We start from the raw sequence: 19,922 nt of genomic DNA on the forward strand, positions 1-19,922 counted from the left end.
ATATTTATTAAGTAAAGTTAATGTAATTTTATTAAAAATAATTTTATTAAATTATTACAGAAATATTATTAGATAATAAATATTTTAATTGATTTCATACATACACATCATTGTAACAGCACTGGTTAATCGAGTTTCGACATTTATTTTTCGAGTAACCCGATATACACCTATGTGAAAAATGTAATCGTATATATATTTTTTAATTAATATTACAACAAAATTATAATGGCTACTGTAAAAAAAAAATAAATCAGGGCCAGATATTTTTCCCACTAGAAGTGTGTGAGAAATGGTTTAATAGAATTAAGAAATTCACGGAGAGCCTACTTCTTATTGTTTTTTTTTTTCATGATTATAATATTTTTCTTCCTCCGATACTATTTCGTGGTGATGGAGATAGAAAATATGATTTTTGCCCTTGGCTCACTTTCCGTAATAATCATAAAAAAAATCGAAAGCAAACCGATTTAGAAAATCTATGGTAAGATCAAATCTTTAATGCAGATCTAGTGACTTTTGTGTAAACTAAGACTATAACATATAGTTCACTGTTTAATACTGTAACACGTCATTCAGATTATTATTTATATAGTATGAAAATTTGGTTAATGAACTCGATTACAGTCAATAATAATTCTGCTATTTCTGTAACAAGGTCGCGTAAGATATCTATAAGTAGCATACGTATATTATGTACGCACAATCGTATATGCGCATTAATTTAATTTAAATTTATATATGTATTATACAACGTATGGTATATATTATATCAGGCATTAATACAAGTATACAATGAATACAAAAAAATACGTTTCAATGATTTTAACGGCAATTTTCTATCACACGCGAACGAGTACATTATTTATTATACACTATTATACACACTATACCCCATGATTAGTTCGAAACGCCCGCGACTTCACAGAATTTACACACCTGTGCAGATGACTACAGTTTACATGCAGACTTCTGAAGGCAAAGGTGTCATTAATTGTTGGGAAATAAATGTATGTTCTCTTGAAATTCTCAAAGTTGAAACCCGACTGCGAATTGTGACGAGTTTGAAAAAAAAACAATAACGCAATAGTTGTCACAAATACGGCAATTTATAATTAAAAACCAATATCACCGCACGTAAGTACAACACTTATTACCTATTTAAGTACCATGGGAAATACGTCTGGTTTGATTTTTTTTATTATTATTAAATCAATTAAAAACGTGACTTATTAGAAAAAATCACGACTTTTGCATTGTTTTTTTGTATATATATTTATTTCGACTCCATTTTTCCAATAACAGAATCAACTGCAGCATTAGGCACAGCATATAAGTTTTTCAAACGTCATTTTTTTTTTGAAAAAAAAAAAAATTTTATATTGATATATGTAACACTTATTAATTCTAATCAATGGAAATAATATATTTTTTTTAAATCATTCATAGTTATAGTAAGTAGTAACTTAGATTTGTTGCGTTATTACTGATTACCTCTGTAAATATATGTCGTATAAACGTAATAAGTAAATCAATTTTGAAATGTTCGTCCCTTTAAATCAAAACGGTAAAAATTTTCACCATAATATGGTGATATAGTATACATACTTAATGGTCTTAATGTGCTATGTTCAGCCATCGAGCAAATGTTGTTTGATAATTATATCAGATAAAATATATTTAAAAAAAAAAAAATGGCGAGCAATATTACATAATGACTTCAACAATAACATGCTTTTTAATAATTATTCAAATCACATAGGTAAATTGTTTGTTAAATTTAAACAGTTATTTAAACAATACTATCATAGAAAGTCTACAAGGGCTTTAAATGAGATTATGAAAGTAGATATTGCTCGGCTCCTGAATGCGCTCACACTTACACGTCATATACCTATAGTAAGATAAAGTCATATTATATATTGTTATTCAATAGAATCATCGAGTTTGGATAAGTTCTAAAGGAAATAAGAAACGACCTCGGTAGCTAAATATATTTATTTTTTTTAAGTAATGAAACCGAGATGTGATGTCATTTTAATTTATTTTTTCGTATCGATGAACTATTTATTAAGTACCTATGCAACAACAAAACTCGACATTACGTACATGCCTAAGTATTCTATATATTTTATTTATAACTTTAACGTTAAATATTTTGCATAACCATATAAGTAGTGTGATGAATCGTATATTATTTTAAGTTACGATTTGATAATAATATTATAATACTTTTTAATCAAGTTTCAACACTCGGAGTTATCGAATTAACGATATTATCGTTTATTTAGTTACATACCTGTACATAAATTAAGGTTATAATATAAATATATTTTATTTTATTGTCTATTAAGGAAATTTCAATAATCAAGTAATACCTACATAATATATGTATACGTTTAGCAATGTATAATTTATTCAAAGTGACTGATTTTAAATTTCTAAAATAGTTCTAATAGGAGGTATAGCTTATGCATGACTAAGAATCTTGTTAAAACTTGAAAGTATTACAAAATTAAACATTTTTATAAAACGAACAAAAATTACGGACAAAGCAATATTGTAACGGGTTATACGTATATCAACTATTAACCACTATACACAATATAATATGCTGATAATATCGATAATTTTTTCATTTTTCAAATAAACGATTACAACTAGGTCGGTATTGTAGGTGTTAAAAGATTTTATCAATATAACACATAGTTGTTAGTTACATAATTGGGTGAGGTTTAAAATGGAATTCTGATAAGTATTATAGTGGTAATAGGATATATTACGCGATGATTCTTATAACAATTTCTTTTGTACGTCATATTATTATATAGTTGCTTACCACTTCTAAAGTTACTAAAAATATTAAATAATGTATTGTTATTGTTTTATGTTTTAGCTTGTATTTAAATTTTAAATATAATTTGTCTACCGCCTATCACCGACACACATTTATGTGCACAGTAATATAATTTGGGTCAAAATAATCAAGTATGGATATCGTAGACTCAGATATGTATAGAATTACAAAATTATACTTAATATTTTCATCAATGCACTAAAAAGAGAAAGGAAAATTTTTGATAAAAATTATAACCCAATGAATTGGTTCTCGATAAAAGAACATGAATGGTTGCAGGTATAGCTATTCGTATGATTAGAATAACGACTACCTACCAAGTATATAGTTCAAAGACCCATCTACAGTCCATTTCACGACTTCTTGCATTTATATAATTTATAAACACAATAAAACTCATTTGCTCTTTATCCTACCAAAAATAATTAAACTGTTTCGTGACATTACAGCAGGTACCACTGCAGCGTATTTAAAATATAAAATATAAAATGTTTTAAAAATTGATTGTTAATTATTACGCAATAGATCGTTTGTAATATATATATACTATTACCATGATTTATTATTTAAGTATCCGGTGGTTTAAGATAAAATGGTAACATTTTAATAAATATGTACCCACTATAGCACTATACTTAATTGAATTTCAACTAGATTAACTTTTCAAGTCTTACAATGTTACAGGTGTCAGTGTAACGTGTGATATACCGAAAACTTGTTCTATGTAATTATATTGTAAATTAATGCATTGTGTATTGTCTAGAATTAAACGTGATCAGCTACATTCTCGATGAAAATTACTCACGTATTTCGTTCTCGGTGAAACAAACTTAATCTAGGCAAACATATAGAAATAGTTTAAATTCAAGAGGAGAAAAAAAATCATTTAAAATGTACATTTCAGTTACATCTTGTTTGTCTCTAAAACAAACAACACGACATATATACATTAATGAAAAAAATATATATTAACAATTTTATTTCATATTATCATATACCTCTCCCCTTTGTGAATCGCGTAGTATACCTATAAATTATAATATTATATCATATATGTGTAAATCCTAATTATTTTGAACCGTTGAAATAATTCGAGTGATTGTATATGTTTTTCTACATTTGTCGCTTATTTGACGTCAATTTTAACTGTATATCAAATAGAAATAGTCATTAGAAGGTATACATCATACATGGCATTACTTTCGACATTAATGATGATCGTCGTCTACATACTATACTTTGATATACAGATCACAATATGATTATGTTATAGACGAGCAACGAACATTATGTCTTATATTATATGCGTCTTGATTAAAATAATTATAGTTTGTCCATCGTCTATACAAAAAAAAAACCATCGAATACTTCTTTCTTAATGCGTATATGTCATATCATTAGTTATGTATTAATTAATAACTGGTGTTCTATATACGTGTTCAATAAACTACTTACACTGGTTATACTTATACAGTACGATACACAAATCAATTTCGTAACGCGTAACTTTTTTTTTACGTAGTTATATGTTAACCGCCTAGATATTATTCGTGTAGGCAACTTATCTAACAACATAGTTTTTAACTTGCCTACGATACACGTGAATGACCTACGCTTTATAATTATAATAACAGCCCGTTACCTACGCTATTAATTATAAAAATATAATATAAATAATAATTAATAGGTTCGATTAAATATTGAATCATTATTTGAAAATTGATATAGGTACACACATTTTTCCACCCACGTATTAAATTACGATTTGTAATGGTGCAATTTTATTGTATTTATGGTCTTGGACTTTCACTAGGAACTATTAATATCTCATTAATACAATACAGAAACAAAAGGAAAAAGCTAAACGAATTACTTAATTTAGTATTCACAATTCACATTGAAAACTATGTGAGGTAATTATAATAAGTTTTATTTTGTAACTTAAACTCGAACGAATTTATGAGTTTATTTTAATCAAAAATACAATATTATACAGTATACGTGAGTTACCCATTTCGCCCACCCACTTTGGCGCTTAGCGGTTCAAAATATTCACCAATAGTTTGCGAGTTCACTTTAAATATTTACGAGTTAGAAGTTTATGAGCTGTAGCAAAAATAAAAATGGGTGAGCCAACAGTTCACGTTGCCCACTCACGTCTTTACATTTTGTTATAAATTCCGAAATGCATCGAGGTTTGCGAAAATTCGCAAGTTATGTCTTTACACATTAATTAATTTTTTTACAGATAACTCCTTATAGATCCACATATTTTTAATTAGTTTAACACATTTTTTTCATTAGTATTTTTAAATTTAAAGTGAATTATCAGAGACAAGGGTGAATGGGCCAAGCGAGACGATAGACGATTTCCCCATAGTCTGTCCTGAGTTTTATATTCATGATTGACTAGCTATAAAAAATCAAATTATTTAGTTAAATTTTCTTGGCCTTAAATATTTTGTTCTACCTACCTCCATCCTGAGTTCAAAAATCTGAATTTTATTACTTTTCTTTTAGATTTATAGAAATATAACTTTAAACTTGGAACTGATATCAAATGTTAAAGTATCATTTACGATTTTCCGACAATTGGTGTGGCCAGTTTCAATGTTTTAAGGCAGCCAATCCTGGGAGTAATAATTAATTTTTGTTGTGGGACATTTTGCTGTTTATATTAGACTACCTAAAAAAATAGATAATTGTTTTCATTTTAAAATGTAAAAGTATAAAAAATCAATATTTTATTATTATTGTTTTGCTAAATAACTTATAATTGACGCAAAATAATGGCAAATACTAAAATGTTGGTGTATATTTCGAAATTTTAAAGTGACATTGATGAGCTTGGTGAATTTGGCCCACTCATCAATATTTCACAAAAGGTTTACTCGCTAATTCTCGCGAATAACACACAATCTTTTGATACGAGTTTCAAAGTTATAACATAACATGGAAGGGCTAACTTCACGATAAAAATGTGGGTTTTGTGGGTTAAAGGTTGAATTACGAATTCTCGCAAATCTCGATAAATAAATTTAGAAATTTTAATGTGGTGTCATGGGTGGGCTACGTGAACTTGGTCCACCCATTCTTATTTTGTTTGAAGATCATAAACTGATAACTCACAAATTCTTAAAGTGAACACTCAAATTGTATTACATGAACGAACTATTGGTGAAGATTTTAAGTCACCACACCCAATGTGGATGGATTAATTTCAGGAACGTAATATAATAGACGACCCAAAAAGTAAAATTATTTACGTTTCGAAATGCTATTAAAAATAAGAAAATGTTTATTTATTAATATTCCTAGATTTTAGATTGTAGGTACTAGTGGTTACGTCGGATCGTCTTTGATTGGTACTACGATAACAATTATAATTACGACTGTCTGTGGCATGAAAATCTCGTTCGTTTGGAAAATTCAGTCCGTTCAATTTTACCGTTATGACAGTATTGTGTTGAACACGTATGCGTAATAAATAAATAATAAATTGAGTCAAAAACGAAGTGAACCAGTTGGTACTAGTAACTAGTAATACTTTACTCAACTATATCAGTATTAAACTGAAAATTATAATAATTATTTGTGTGGAAGGAAAGTAGAAAAAATTTTAAGCCCCTCCCCCCCCCCCCCAAACAAAAATCTTGGGTGCGCGTCTGACTATGTGATTAAAATTAAAATATTTTTATGTTAATTTAGCACTCTGTTTTTCTATATGATAATATTATTTGTCTTATGTATATTATTAACTCTGTTGTATTCTAACTACTTACCGTATTTGTTGTAATAAGTAAAATTATATTTTAACGTTCATGAAACAATAATAATAGTTACTGATAACATTGAAAAATTATCTTTCAAAATACTAAGTATAATATAATCGAGTTTAAAAGTGATTTTGTTAAATACCATAAAAAAATGTTTAGGATAGAAAAAATATCAATCTAAGTACCCCAATAAGTTTCAAACAAATTCTAAATTTGCCTAATTAGACCTTTATTTTACATCACAACAAGATACAAGTCGACAATCCACAAAATATAAAAATCGTTGCTTATATAATTTTAAAATATTTCAAAAGATATATTTTTATTTTATGACCGTATTATGAAATAAAAATGATGATTTCTTTTCTAAATAATAAATGTAAACAAATTAATAAATTAGGTGGCTCTATAAAACAACAATAATAAAAACTTCAATATTTTAATGTTTTAATTATTGAATCGTAGCCTGAAGCATATCCGCAATAAACAACTTTGGATTGTTAAAAATTATTTCCATTCGAGAGAGATTTATTTTGACAGAAATTTAGTAGAAAGTTTAACTCATTTATATTCAATATTAAATTTTAAAATACTATCCAACAATTAAAAAAATACACTTATATAGTCTAAACCAAACGTTGAAAATAGTATTAAATAGGTACCTACGTTTGTGTCATGTTTCGAGTTTGGAATTCAAATTAATTGTATATAATTATTATAAAACGAGTAATTTTAAATGAACACTTTACAAAATAAAATAAAATTGAGTGCTCTAATCAAGTGACTTAAACCGTGTCATTAATATATTATTATACATTTCTATTTTCTACGCATCATATATGTATAGAAAGTCATCGGAAGTCATAAATTTATAATAAGAGAGTTTAATATTATTCTATATTTCTGTATGGTTTAAAAAATATTCTATTTTTACCAGATTTCAGCATTCCAGAGACATATAATAGATACGATATACGTATATATGATGTGCTCTGAGATTATCAATCTTGCAATTTAATTTAAACATTAACTAATAAATTTTATAATAGTTAACATTTAAACAAACAAATACTATTATCGTGCGCACGATAACCATGATGCGTATAACGCTTTCTCTAATTTTATGATTCTCGAGATGAACCACCACGGATCTTACAAAAACATAAAGATTTATAATTTATAATACAATATACATTTAGAAGTTACAATGTGTAAATCAAATATTATGTTACGACTGGAGCAAATGAAAATGATTCATTTCAAAATTGTTGATGATGTCCATAATCTCATTTTACTCAGGTATTACGTTTTCATAACTCAATAAAATATTTATGAATACAATTGGTATATTTTTAATTTTCTCAAATAAACTCCGTGTAAAAAATATAGATAAAATATACATAAAAGTTGTTTTTTTTTTACAGACGAACCATCGTTTTATTTTTAATTAAGCATCTACCACCGACCAGGGCAAATACTCATTTTACGAACATGCAACAAAGTAATAATTAAAACGAGTATTTAAATTTAAACTTCACTTCTAATAATTGATAGGAAATCGTAACATTTTTTTGTAACCACTAACCGTTCTTGATGTTAACAACAAGCTCATTCACGTAAGTTATTCATTGTAACGATTCACATCAATTAAAATTATATCTTTAATATTATTCACAAATCTACGACATTATGACGTTATATGATTTTGCTACATCAATAATTAGCCAGTAATCATACTTTCATATCAAAGACCTGCAAGGGTGTGATAAAATATATAATTTATAGCTAATTTGATCGAATATCGATGATTGGATTGATATATATCAGTGTGCACAATGTAAAAATTCGTAACAAAATATTGTTATTTTACTTATATAATATTCTATATAATAATTATATTCTTTTATGTATGTATGTGTATAAAATCGCGTATAAGTAAAAAAAAAGATTCAGAGTAGGTAGTAAACATCATCCTATTCTGGTTAAGGTCTTGACTAACCTATCTTAAAGTCGTAGCGGGTTATATAATTATTAAATATACACACAGAGTCTTATAATATATATATTCTATTATCGCATGTCACACGGAAAATCCACATCATGTAACCAACACATATAGGTAAGTACGTGTCAACATTTGAAATGTGTCTAGTACGCGCGTCTCACGCGGACATATAACAACGACAACAAACGGTTCAATCGCTCAGATCACACTACACACATTATTATTGGCATGTGGCACTGCTGTGGCGCATCGTCACACGAAAGTGAAATCTTCCGTGACCAGAATTGAACGGTTTTCGTCCTTTAAATAGGTGTGCAATGTGTTCCGATGTGAGTAATAAATACTGTAATATATATAATATTATATATGTATCATATCGATATAATAAAATACACGATGGATACGATTTACGTTAACACACACGCACAATACGCGATTTCGATAATTACGTAAAAAATAAAATCTTTATAATACGCACAGTATATTATATTTTGTATGCGAGCTCGCGTGTGTGTGTGTCCGTCTATTTGTAAACGAAAACACAGACGACAGAACCCATCGGACGCCGTGCCGGGTATCGATGGAGAGAGTTTACGGTTTCGTCGTATTTCCTGAAAACGACACAAATCGTCCTTTTGGTGGCGTTAGTCCTCACGAGATTCGAGATTTTTGTATTTTATTTTTACACGCTCACCGCTTAAAACGTACCCGCGTTTTAATGTGCATAATAAACGTGATAAACATGTGAACGTGTGATATACTCAGGTGTATTTTATTGTCCTAAAGCGTTGCCGCCGAGCGCGCTCACTCGTGCCGTTTAAACGGTTTTACGTAATATTTTTCGTTTGGACTGGTTTGTTCGGATGTTATAGTTTCATTTCGCTTTTCGCCGCCGCCTCCGCTCTCTCGGATTTGACGAAATTCACCGCCGCCGGACTTGAGAACAATGATAGATATTATAATATCATATTAACGTAAAACGGTTGGAACCGCGTGGTGGCGGCGGCGGCGGAGAAGATCCGGACGAAACAATTGTCCGAGCGGAGACAGAACTACATTAGTAATAATTATAGTCGAACTTTTCCTGCGTTAAGACTACGCGGTAAACGGTAATTATAATACGGTTTAAACGCCGCGTATCAGCCATCCGACTGCGTTTTGATGTGCACGTCCGGCCGGAAGTCAATGTTATGTAAATCATAATCTCTTGTATACTATGTATAATAAATCAACGCTAGGCTGTAGCCTAAGTCAGCATAGCTATAGGTATGGATTACGCATTAGCCGTGTCCGTGTACATAATATACAGGGCGATTCATCGAGCATACTCACCCCCCCCCCCAATTTTTAACAACAGATTTATGTATATGCAAGAATATAATATGCTTGTATTGATCAATAACCAGTAACCACTATGTAGGAAAGCATTTTATATTTTAAGTGAAAAGTAACTGAATTTTAGGTGAACGAAATAAATGGAACCAAAATTTTAAGGGGTAAGAGTTTTCCTTATCACTCCATTCTTTTATCTTAATGAAAATGCTTATATATTGTAATAATAGCTACTTCTCATAATTAAGTAATATTAAAAAGAGTGCCGAGTAGTATCATCATAATCCAGAAGCCTTAATAAATACACCATACAATTATATAAACAATCGCACGAATGTTTATATTATATGATTATATATTATATTGTTATGACTTAGCCTTTATCTAAAATAAACAATATCCTATCAAACAATACCCATCGACCATCGGGCTCTTGCACACGACCACAGTCTCCCTGCGTGCGCCTTTGGTGGTGGTCATGCGCTAAGGGCTAAATAGTATATGTCACCAAATATTATTTTTTTTTTGTTCTAAATAATAAAAGTGTTGTCTCAATATCAATTAAATATTACTTGATTAATATTACATCTATCTCTTATTCTTGCATTCATCGAATACCTGACAAGTCAAACCTGACAACCAAATAAGGGTAAGTTAATTTACTATATAATAAAATCCTTATATGCATATATGCGTAATCGTGTGTGTGCACATATACATATAAGCGAGGCTGGCATTAACGAATTAAAAATTAAAATTAAGTTAATTAACTCGTTATTTTTTTTTTAAATTAACTTTTAACTTAATAAGTTACTTTTTTAAAATTAACATATTGTTAACTTCAAGTTAATTTTATTCAAAAGTATCTAAATTATTAAGTTTATTTTCATCAAAGAATAATGCAAATTTTTGAATGAGGTTTTTTGATAGCTAGTGTTATTAATACTTTGTTGCATCATTTTAAAATTCTCTAGTCATTTTTTTGAGCGTTAAGAAAAACTATCTAATAAACTATATTATGTGTCTAGAATTTTTTATTTTGCAAATTAGAAAATTTTAACTTTAAACTTAGTCAAGTTGATTTTTTTTCAAAGTTAACTTTTAACTTGACTTTATTATTTTAAAATAACTTAACTTAATAGGTTAAAAAAATTTTTTTAACATGCCTTGCATATAAGAGGGTAGTAATCCAGAGCGTATACGCAATATATATGAATAGCCCCAGAACTTGATGCATTTACATCTTTTTTTCTGCAGCTCACATTCAAGGCTCGTCTATACAAAAATTTGATTCATGAAGTATAGAATTTAATGGTACAATTTTTATTTTGCATTTTTTTGAATTTCTAGAGGATTTTATTCATTTTTGTACATTTTAGATTCTGAACGGAGTGATGAATGTATTGATTTTACAATGATGTGTTTTTTTTTTTTTTTGTTTTGTTTTGTGTCTGTGCACAGCATAACTAAAAAAAAAAAAAAAACACATCATTGTAAAATCAATACATTCATCACTTCGTTCAGAATCTAAAATGTTTGTATAGGTAACCTCTCCGTAAACAGTTAAACTTTTAAAGAATTTTGAGTTTTTTTAATTGAAATTTTCAATTTTTCTAAGTATTTTTTTTTTAAATAGCGATAAAATTTTTTTGGCTGACCAGAAAATTTTGAAAATTTAATACAAGGTTTCTTATAAGTTGTTCTTAAAGTGATAAAAAAAAATCCGAAATCGTTAGTCACAATTTTTTTTTATAAGTACTTAAAGTTCGAATTTATACGAAATATGTCAAAATTGCGAAAATTTGCAAGTAATTTTGTGGTTGGAAAATCGTAAAAATTTTTTCTTTTTTAACTAAGTTTTGAAAATTTAGTACAAGGTTCTCCATAAATTTTTCTCCAAATATCTGTAAAAAAAACTCTACCGGATTCAGACAAAAAATTTTTATGAGTGTTTGAAATTTAAAGTTTTACAAAACCGCGTTAAATAACGGTTTAGCCTCAAACGATTTTTGATATTTATTGTTATTCAAATAGTATAAGTCATAAATACTTAAAAATTTTACCAGTTATTTAGATTGGCATTTTCCTTACATGATTTAATTTTCAAAATATTTTGAGTTTTTTTGAGCTATTTATAGACAACTGAAATTTTCAATTTTTCTGAAATTTTTTTTTTGAAGTGTTGATAAAATTTTTTTGGCCCTATCAAAAGACTTGAAAATTTTATACAAAGTTCCTCATATGTTATTCTTATAGTGATTAAAAAATTATAAGAATACATAGGCACAATTTTTTTTTATTAGCATTTGAAGTTCAAATTTTGACGAAAATTCGTCAAAATTATGAATATTTGCAAATTATTTTGTAGGTATAATTCATAAAAAAGGTTTGTATAGGTAGCTAAGAGTTGAAAATTTAATACAAGATTTTTCATAAGTTTAGCTTACAATAATTATAAAAGAACTTAAATGTTGGTGTATTCAGGCCATTAAAACATAAACCACCTTTTTCACCAACCACTGGAAATTATATCCTAGGCTGACAAATTATCTTCGTTTAGAATCGTTTTTTGTGTACAATGATACCTATCATTGAATTCAAATTTAACCTACCCTAGTCCGAGGTCAACCTCACCCCCTAATGTACAACAGAACGGTACCCACTTGCCCACTTTTTTTACATATATTTGCATTTTTCTTGTTGAAAATTACATTTTATTATAGCACGTGTAGTTTCCATTAACTTGTCGATTATTAACGTTCATTATCTTTATCTTTTGTTTTCGCGATCTACGATTATTCAATAAACTGTAGGCTGATACTATTTTAGGTCCGGGACACACATGTGTTTAATATCGGTTATTGCAATCGACATAAACCCATGTTTGATATAATTTCATGTCTCCGTTCCCAATTTAATTTGAGTTCGACATCATTATTAGTTTGATAGTATCTACTGTACCTAGGTATAAAGTATAAAGTTCTATGTTGTAATTTTTATTAATTTTTTACGTAAATTTTTAACTATACAAAGTAGGTACCTAATATAAAAAAAAATTAATTGGAGTCCATAATATATAGTTATATTGAATTAATTTATAGTTATAATTTGTATCAAAACAATATTTTTCAATTTTTACAGTAAAATATATATTTTCTAGGGTCATTTTTTGTAACATTTTAATGTAATTTTATGCATTATATTTTTTTAGATCATCAAGTTTCGGGCCCTATATAGTATATACATATATGAATAATCGATCACATAGGTATAAGTGAAAAGAAGATAAATATAGATAGGTATATATTGCGCGAGCGTGTCTATTACCCTTTACTACAATATCCCGAATTTACTTGTATAAATCAATTATACAATTCAAAATTCTTATAAAAATATTCTGTTTCAGGTCGCTTCTAAAAAATCACAAGACGATTATGGCGTTTGTCAAAAAATATAAGAGTAGCTAAATAAGGTAACATTATAAAATTGTGTGTTTGTAATATGTATCTTAAAATGATTTTATCATCTATAAAAGATAATATTAATTGTCGAAATATATAATTGGATTTTAAGTTTTTAACTGCAGTTAAAAGACTCGCATCATACGCGAAACAATACAATTTTATACTGCCTATACGTATACTATTTTTTTTCCTAACGATTCGCACTAGTGGAGATTCTTCATAAAATTACAATAATATTATAAACTTGTATAGTTGTACACACAACCGTTTTTATGATCCGTTTATTATAGTTCTGACTTGCTAGTGTTGACCTAGGACACGCGCATAATCCCTCGTATAATTATATATATGAATATACGTTATTAAATATTCATTATATTATGCGAAAACATTATTTACGACGCGTTTACAGCTGTTATAATAATTTCTAATTTGTTCTTCTTTTTGTATAATGTATACCAACGCCGTCTTCTTCCGTAGTTATATATATAGTGTTAATCTTTATTATAGCATTGCTTCAACACTATTCGCTATACCGATTTCTCTAGCTCACGGGTGCCTGAACCCATATATTATTCCAAATTACTATCAACATAAAATATCCGACAAACATAAATTTATGACTTAAACGTATTTATAATATGTTTTAGCTTTTAAAAGTACAATTTCTATAAAATCTCGAGAAAACGCTTAAATAATAATAAAACCAAGTTTTCCTGCAATATCCATTGTCTACATAGATTTTTCAACATCGTAACTCATATTATTATGAAACAATATTTGTTTTACGTATAATATGTTTAACCAACAGTATTATAGGTATATATATCATACATCTAACTACAAAAACTATTTACTTTTCCTTAATATATTTATAATACATATGTGTGTGATGTGTGTACATATATTCAGTTATTCCTGTCTAATTAACTTATTAGCTAATATTTACAGTCGGAACAATTTATGAAATCAAATGTACACGAGTAATTAAATCTGCAAAATATTAATAAGTATTATCATAAAACAAAATTTATTAATTTAGTATAAACAGATTACGTATTTTAGGTACATGGACACCGTATGCGAAAAGAAGAACCTAGGTTCACTGTGTCTAACCTGTGGGGATCTACTTACAATCAAACACCTCTTTGTTCACTGTCGTAAACCATTTGGAAACCAAAAGTAACCAATAGGAATTTCAGACAACCTCTTTAAAGGTAACAGCGAAATAAAATTATTTTATTTCTTAAACTCATCGTATAACTCAATCTAAGAAATCCAATTTATTTGTTCTTATGTAGTTATAATTGTTCATTATTTTTGTAAGCTAATAACTTAATTTATTGATGCTGTACCAAGAAAACAAATAAAAAATAATAAGTGATTAATTTTTTTATACTCATGTGATTGCCTAAGATTTCAGTTACATCAACGCGAGACAAGTCAATAATATTATCATTATTGTAATAGCAAAGTATATTGTTGTGTTCGAGAAATCGAACGTCCTTCCTATACGTGCGCACATAAACTGCGCTTCCCGGAATCTCGTTTCCGGTATTTTCCCTTTGACTCGGCCGCAACACTACAATTTAGTAATCCAGAAATCCAGTGCCGCCCAGCCGAGAATCGTATAATAGAATATTATAGGTATTTATATCAACAATATTATTATGTATCAATGAAAGTCTTTCTGTACAAAGCCACGGTTCGCACGTAGTATTGATACGTGTATAATATGATGTGCATGTATAAAACATTATGCTGTGTGTGTCCAATTATATTATTGTTGTCATCGTCGTTATTACTCAGTGTGATGTTTTTTACCGGTAGAAAAAAATCTTATTTTTTCCATACGATGTATTTACAGTCGTATTGTATTATATTACAATTACGTACAATAAACATCCTATAAAAAATATCGCAGAAAGGAACGTTAATTCTTATCGTATTTAATACTTTATAGTGTAATATATTAAACTAACAAAACTTATTCACTCACTAGTCTTATTGTATTGTCGAATCTCGAACAAGACGAATTAAAATTTTCAACTGATCGTGACGGTGATGTATTATTTGAAAAATAACTATTTATGCCCAAAATTAAAACAATTTATAAAAAAAAATATATATATTATCATGAGGTCAACATTGATCACTGTATAAAATGGAACTGGGAGTCGTCTTAATAATTTTTATTTTTTAATAGATACAAATCAAAACTATATTCAATCTAATTTAATACCATCATCATATTCATGTTAGATCATAATTGTATACTACCATTTGAGTTTTGACAAAAATTCAAAATGAAATAGAAAAACCATACAAATCACCAAAAAATTCTAAATAGTGAGTACTACTGCAATTCTGTGTAAACTACGTGTAGCAATATTAAATCGCTGATCGAAATACCGACAGTCATTAAATATAATTTTCACCTATACAACACGCCGCACGACCATCATCCTGACTACGTCATGTTCTTGACACTGCAGCCGTCTATCATAATCTGCAGAGATAAAGCGAACTTCACGGCCAACGGCCAACACGACTTTACCGCCAAGACTGACCAAAAAAAAAATAAAAACAAGTATTTAGTATAATCTTAGGCGTTTTCTGTGATCCCGTTTTTGTCTCTAATAAATATAATCAGATTTTTGTTTTAGCTCCATACACATAATAATCGTAATGCGTACCTACAATGTGTACATATATTATAATAGGCGGTATATAGAACTCGTTTTTTTACATTTCACAAATTCCATTAAGATGTGATTTTGATTTGAACACTGTGCCTATAATAGTATCTTATAGAGTTTATTTGATTTCTTCATTAAAACTAGTGTTCTTTTTATCTGATCAAATAGAAATAAAATAAATTTAAAAAAGACTGTTTTTTTTTTTTTAATACAATACGTAATTATATTATTACATTGCGTTATAGTGCTCTATTTCTATCGTACGCGCAGCTTGTACCAATAATCACTTTAATACATCTGATCTGTCGGCAGTACACATTGAACGAGCCTATTATTTGGTGTTTTATTGAAATATTATCAAATATGGACATCTGGGTGTGAGCATAATATATGTTTTGCCATAACTGTGTGCAGTGAAAACAAAAACACGAGTTTCATAATTTTAATTAAAATCTACCATTTCAAAAACGAAAAAACTGATTGCCAGTGCCCGGTGAGTGAAATATTAGTGTAGGTATTTATTATTACGTTTTGACTTTGAAGTAACATTATTATATATCTGTGCAGCATTTAATTCTCTATAGGTACACCGAAAGCGCCTTGTTTCATAACGAGTTATTTATTACTTCTTTGGTCCAAATAATTATTTACCGGTTCGTTTTTATTTTTATCAAACTAGACGATCTCGTACGTCCCGTATTACGCTCGACACATGTATAATATATTATTATAGTTCTTATTTTTTAATCATTTATTTGTTTTAATCAAATTCAAATTTAGAACTAAGCTACAACCACCAATCACCGTATACGACTGTGTCCGAGTAAGTTAATTTTGAAACCGACTTTAATACCGTTTTATTATTATACATGGTTTTCGACGTTTATCGCAGTAATGAACAAAAAATATAATCCAAGGCCACATCATCGATACGGATCTAATGATCTATAAAAGCGACTATACGTGCACGATATACAATTGTTGCGTAAGGTCTCATCATGCAGTTACAATGGCTATTGGCTACCAATAACGGGTCCCGATAAAACGTGCTATTCTAACATTTATGACCATAAGTCGTCGGAAAACAATTGATTGTAACTATGAAATGGATTAAAAAATAATAACAATATTTAGATAACATCTATAGTATTGCATCTACTATTGTTATCTAGTATTGTTATTGACACCGATATTAGGTAAAAAAAAATGTTCATTATTTGAAGCTAATTATTGAGAGCTTATACTTATTTGGTTCATCGATTACATCTGTAATCTGCATAAACCTTGATATAATTCGAACCGAAAGAATCGAAACGTACAATTGGGCTTTTTGAAATACTTATGTCATCATCTGCGCGTAGCTGAGCAGTGAAATTCAATTTCAAGGTTGTTATATTATATGTTTTTAAAATTGCCAAAATTTTCTAGATAATTGATTGTTTCGACGGTAGACACAGGCTAACACGAATACTATCAGTGGATCATATTAGGTGTAAATGTGGAAATAAGGTATAAATAATAATATAAATTAAATAAAAATTAATATGTGTACTTTAAAATATAATTTATTTACTGTTCCAAAAATAGATCAAAAACTAGTTTATATATGAACTACTTTTTAAATTATTTGTGTACACGTGAAATAATAACACATAATATACTAATATGTAGTAAGGTTTTTCAACATATATTATACAAGCGTTGTTTGTAAAACAAAATTTTCATAATAAACACATATATCATATGTGTGTGTTCGTGATACACGTATCTAAAGCATTTTCGTTTTACATATTACACACATATCTAGTAGGTACTTGCAGTATTATTTAACTATTTACTAACCGGTAAACATTGTGAGATTAGCGATGAAAATTCACGATTTTACAAAAACTTGTTCACTTTTATAGACCTAATACCGTGTACTTGACAGTATAAGAGCAGAATGCATAATTATTATTTATGCATATAGTCATATAGAGTCATAGAGATGACTTTAATATTATATAACAGTACAAGTATTACACGTATGTCGCAATAGTTTAACGAAAAACAGACATTAAACGCGATTCTCGTAAACGTATTAACAACAAAATCACAAGTCCTCTATAGACATGGTTTTTTTTCGAATTTCTTATTTCAAACTTTATAATAAAAATTAAATACTTAAGTCAGTATTTTTAAGCTATTTTCAGAGAACTCTACAGTGTGAACGAAATGTCTATATGTACCAAATACATGCAAGCAATTCAGCTGCAAGCAATGGTTAACTTCGTATTTTCCTTTAATAATTAATTTATTAAAATTCTGATGTTTGGAGTTTTGAAGTATGTACCTACCTAAGTATATTTTAATGAACCTATTTTCTAATATTTAAGAGATTTTTCCATTCTATTTATGAAGTGTCTTGTGACGATGCTGACTTATTTTTTTCAAATGAAAGCCTTCATGAACCGTAAACATTTTTTAAATAGATGTTTTTTTTTAAAACTTTGATGTAGGTAGATACCCAAATTGAAATTTTAAACGAGTAGTTTTTTGAGTTAATATTTCATCTATTTAATTATTGTATAAACCCATTTTAAAAGACTATTATTATTCTTGGTATTATAAAATATATTTTTTTCATAATACGACTACTACTCGTTTGATCGTTTAAATGTTAAATTCATTTTTTAACTTTCAATAAAAAGTACGAATTAAATTTGAAGAAATTGCTACATATCGTATCGGGATACGCTACTCGAATGGTGTAGGAAGTAAAGGAAAGTTAGGGCCCGGATTTTTATGCATTTGCATGTGTTTTTTTTAATAGTCCAAAAAATTGCTATAATAGGTAAGCTACAAGCTTTAATTAAATTCAGTAGATCCGAAATATAAAGTTTTATTTTGCATATTTTGTCATTCTTCGACATGTACCAAATATTTCTGTAGGTATTTTATCTTTTTTTTATTGCATATGTACGATTTTTAAATGCACATAGGTATACGGTTTTTAATATATAATATGCAATATTTTGCTTATTTTAATTAAATTAACCTAAATATTTAAGTTATATTTTTAGCCCGTTTAATTTGATAAAGCCGTTTTCTTAAGTCCGTTATCTTATCTGAGACCTACCGGGATAAGTATAGTATAATATGTAGTAATGTCGTGTTATTGAGTACGTTTTCGCGAACCATAAATAAAATACTTTTTTTTAATCGAATTTTTTTTGCATATTTTTTATTTTATAGGGCATATTCCAATAAATGCATGTTTTTTAGTGCGTATTTCTGAGGCTTCTAGAGCGTATAAATCCGGTCCCTAAATTAATAATATTACATTCGAGACAAAGTACCCATATGACATATTATTATTTTCCATGCCGATAACCGATGAGTGCATAATATCGAGTATAATATACACGCATAAATGCATAATCCTATGCATTTATATACGCAATAATATTATACGAGTACGTATTACGTATGATGATTCTTTCGTATTTATTATATAGTCTAGTGAGCCACGCGTGATTCCCACGTCCGGTATACAATACACGCATCGCAAAAGCTCGACATCGGCTGGCGGGAAATTCACACGGACGTATTCTTAGGTATGTGTGTAGTTTAACGTTTATATAGGTATAAGATACAATAAAGAAGTTAATAACATTATATTATTATCGTATATGCCCATATGTATTAAGTGACGTGAATTCGAGTTCCTCGAGACCGGACGATCGCGACGTAACGGAAAGACACATCCGGTCGGAAACACACACTCGCGCATTTCCTATAACACCACAT

The 19,922-nt window shown here is 28.4% G+C and overlaps 1 long non-coding RNA gene across 1 annotated transcript; it reads left to right on the forward strand.

Annotated features, from left to right (window-relative positions):
• Nucleotides 1-13,148: 13,148 nt before the first annotated feature.
• On the forward strand, nt 13,149-14,676 carry LOC126551351 (uncharacterized). Its single transcript, XR_007605241.1, has 3 exons — nt 13,149-13,269; nt 13,377-13,442; nt 14,500-14,676. It is a non-coding gene; the product is annotated as an uncharacterized LOC126551351 (long non-coding RNA).
• Nucleotides 14,677-19,922: the final 5,246 nt, after the last annotated feature.

Source organism: Aphis gossypii, chromosome 3 (assembly GCF_020184175.1).
Source record: "Aphis gossypii isolate Hap1 chromosome 3, ASM2018417v2, whole genome shotgun sequence".
NCBI classification, from domain to species: Eukaryota; Metazoa; Arthropoda; class Insecta; order Hemiptera; family Aphididae; genus Aphis; species Aphis gossypii.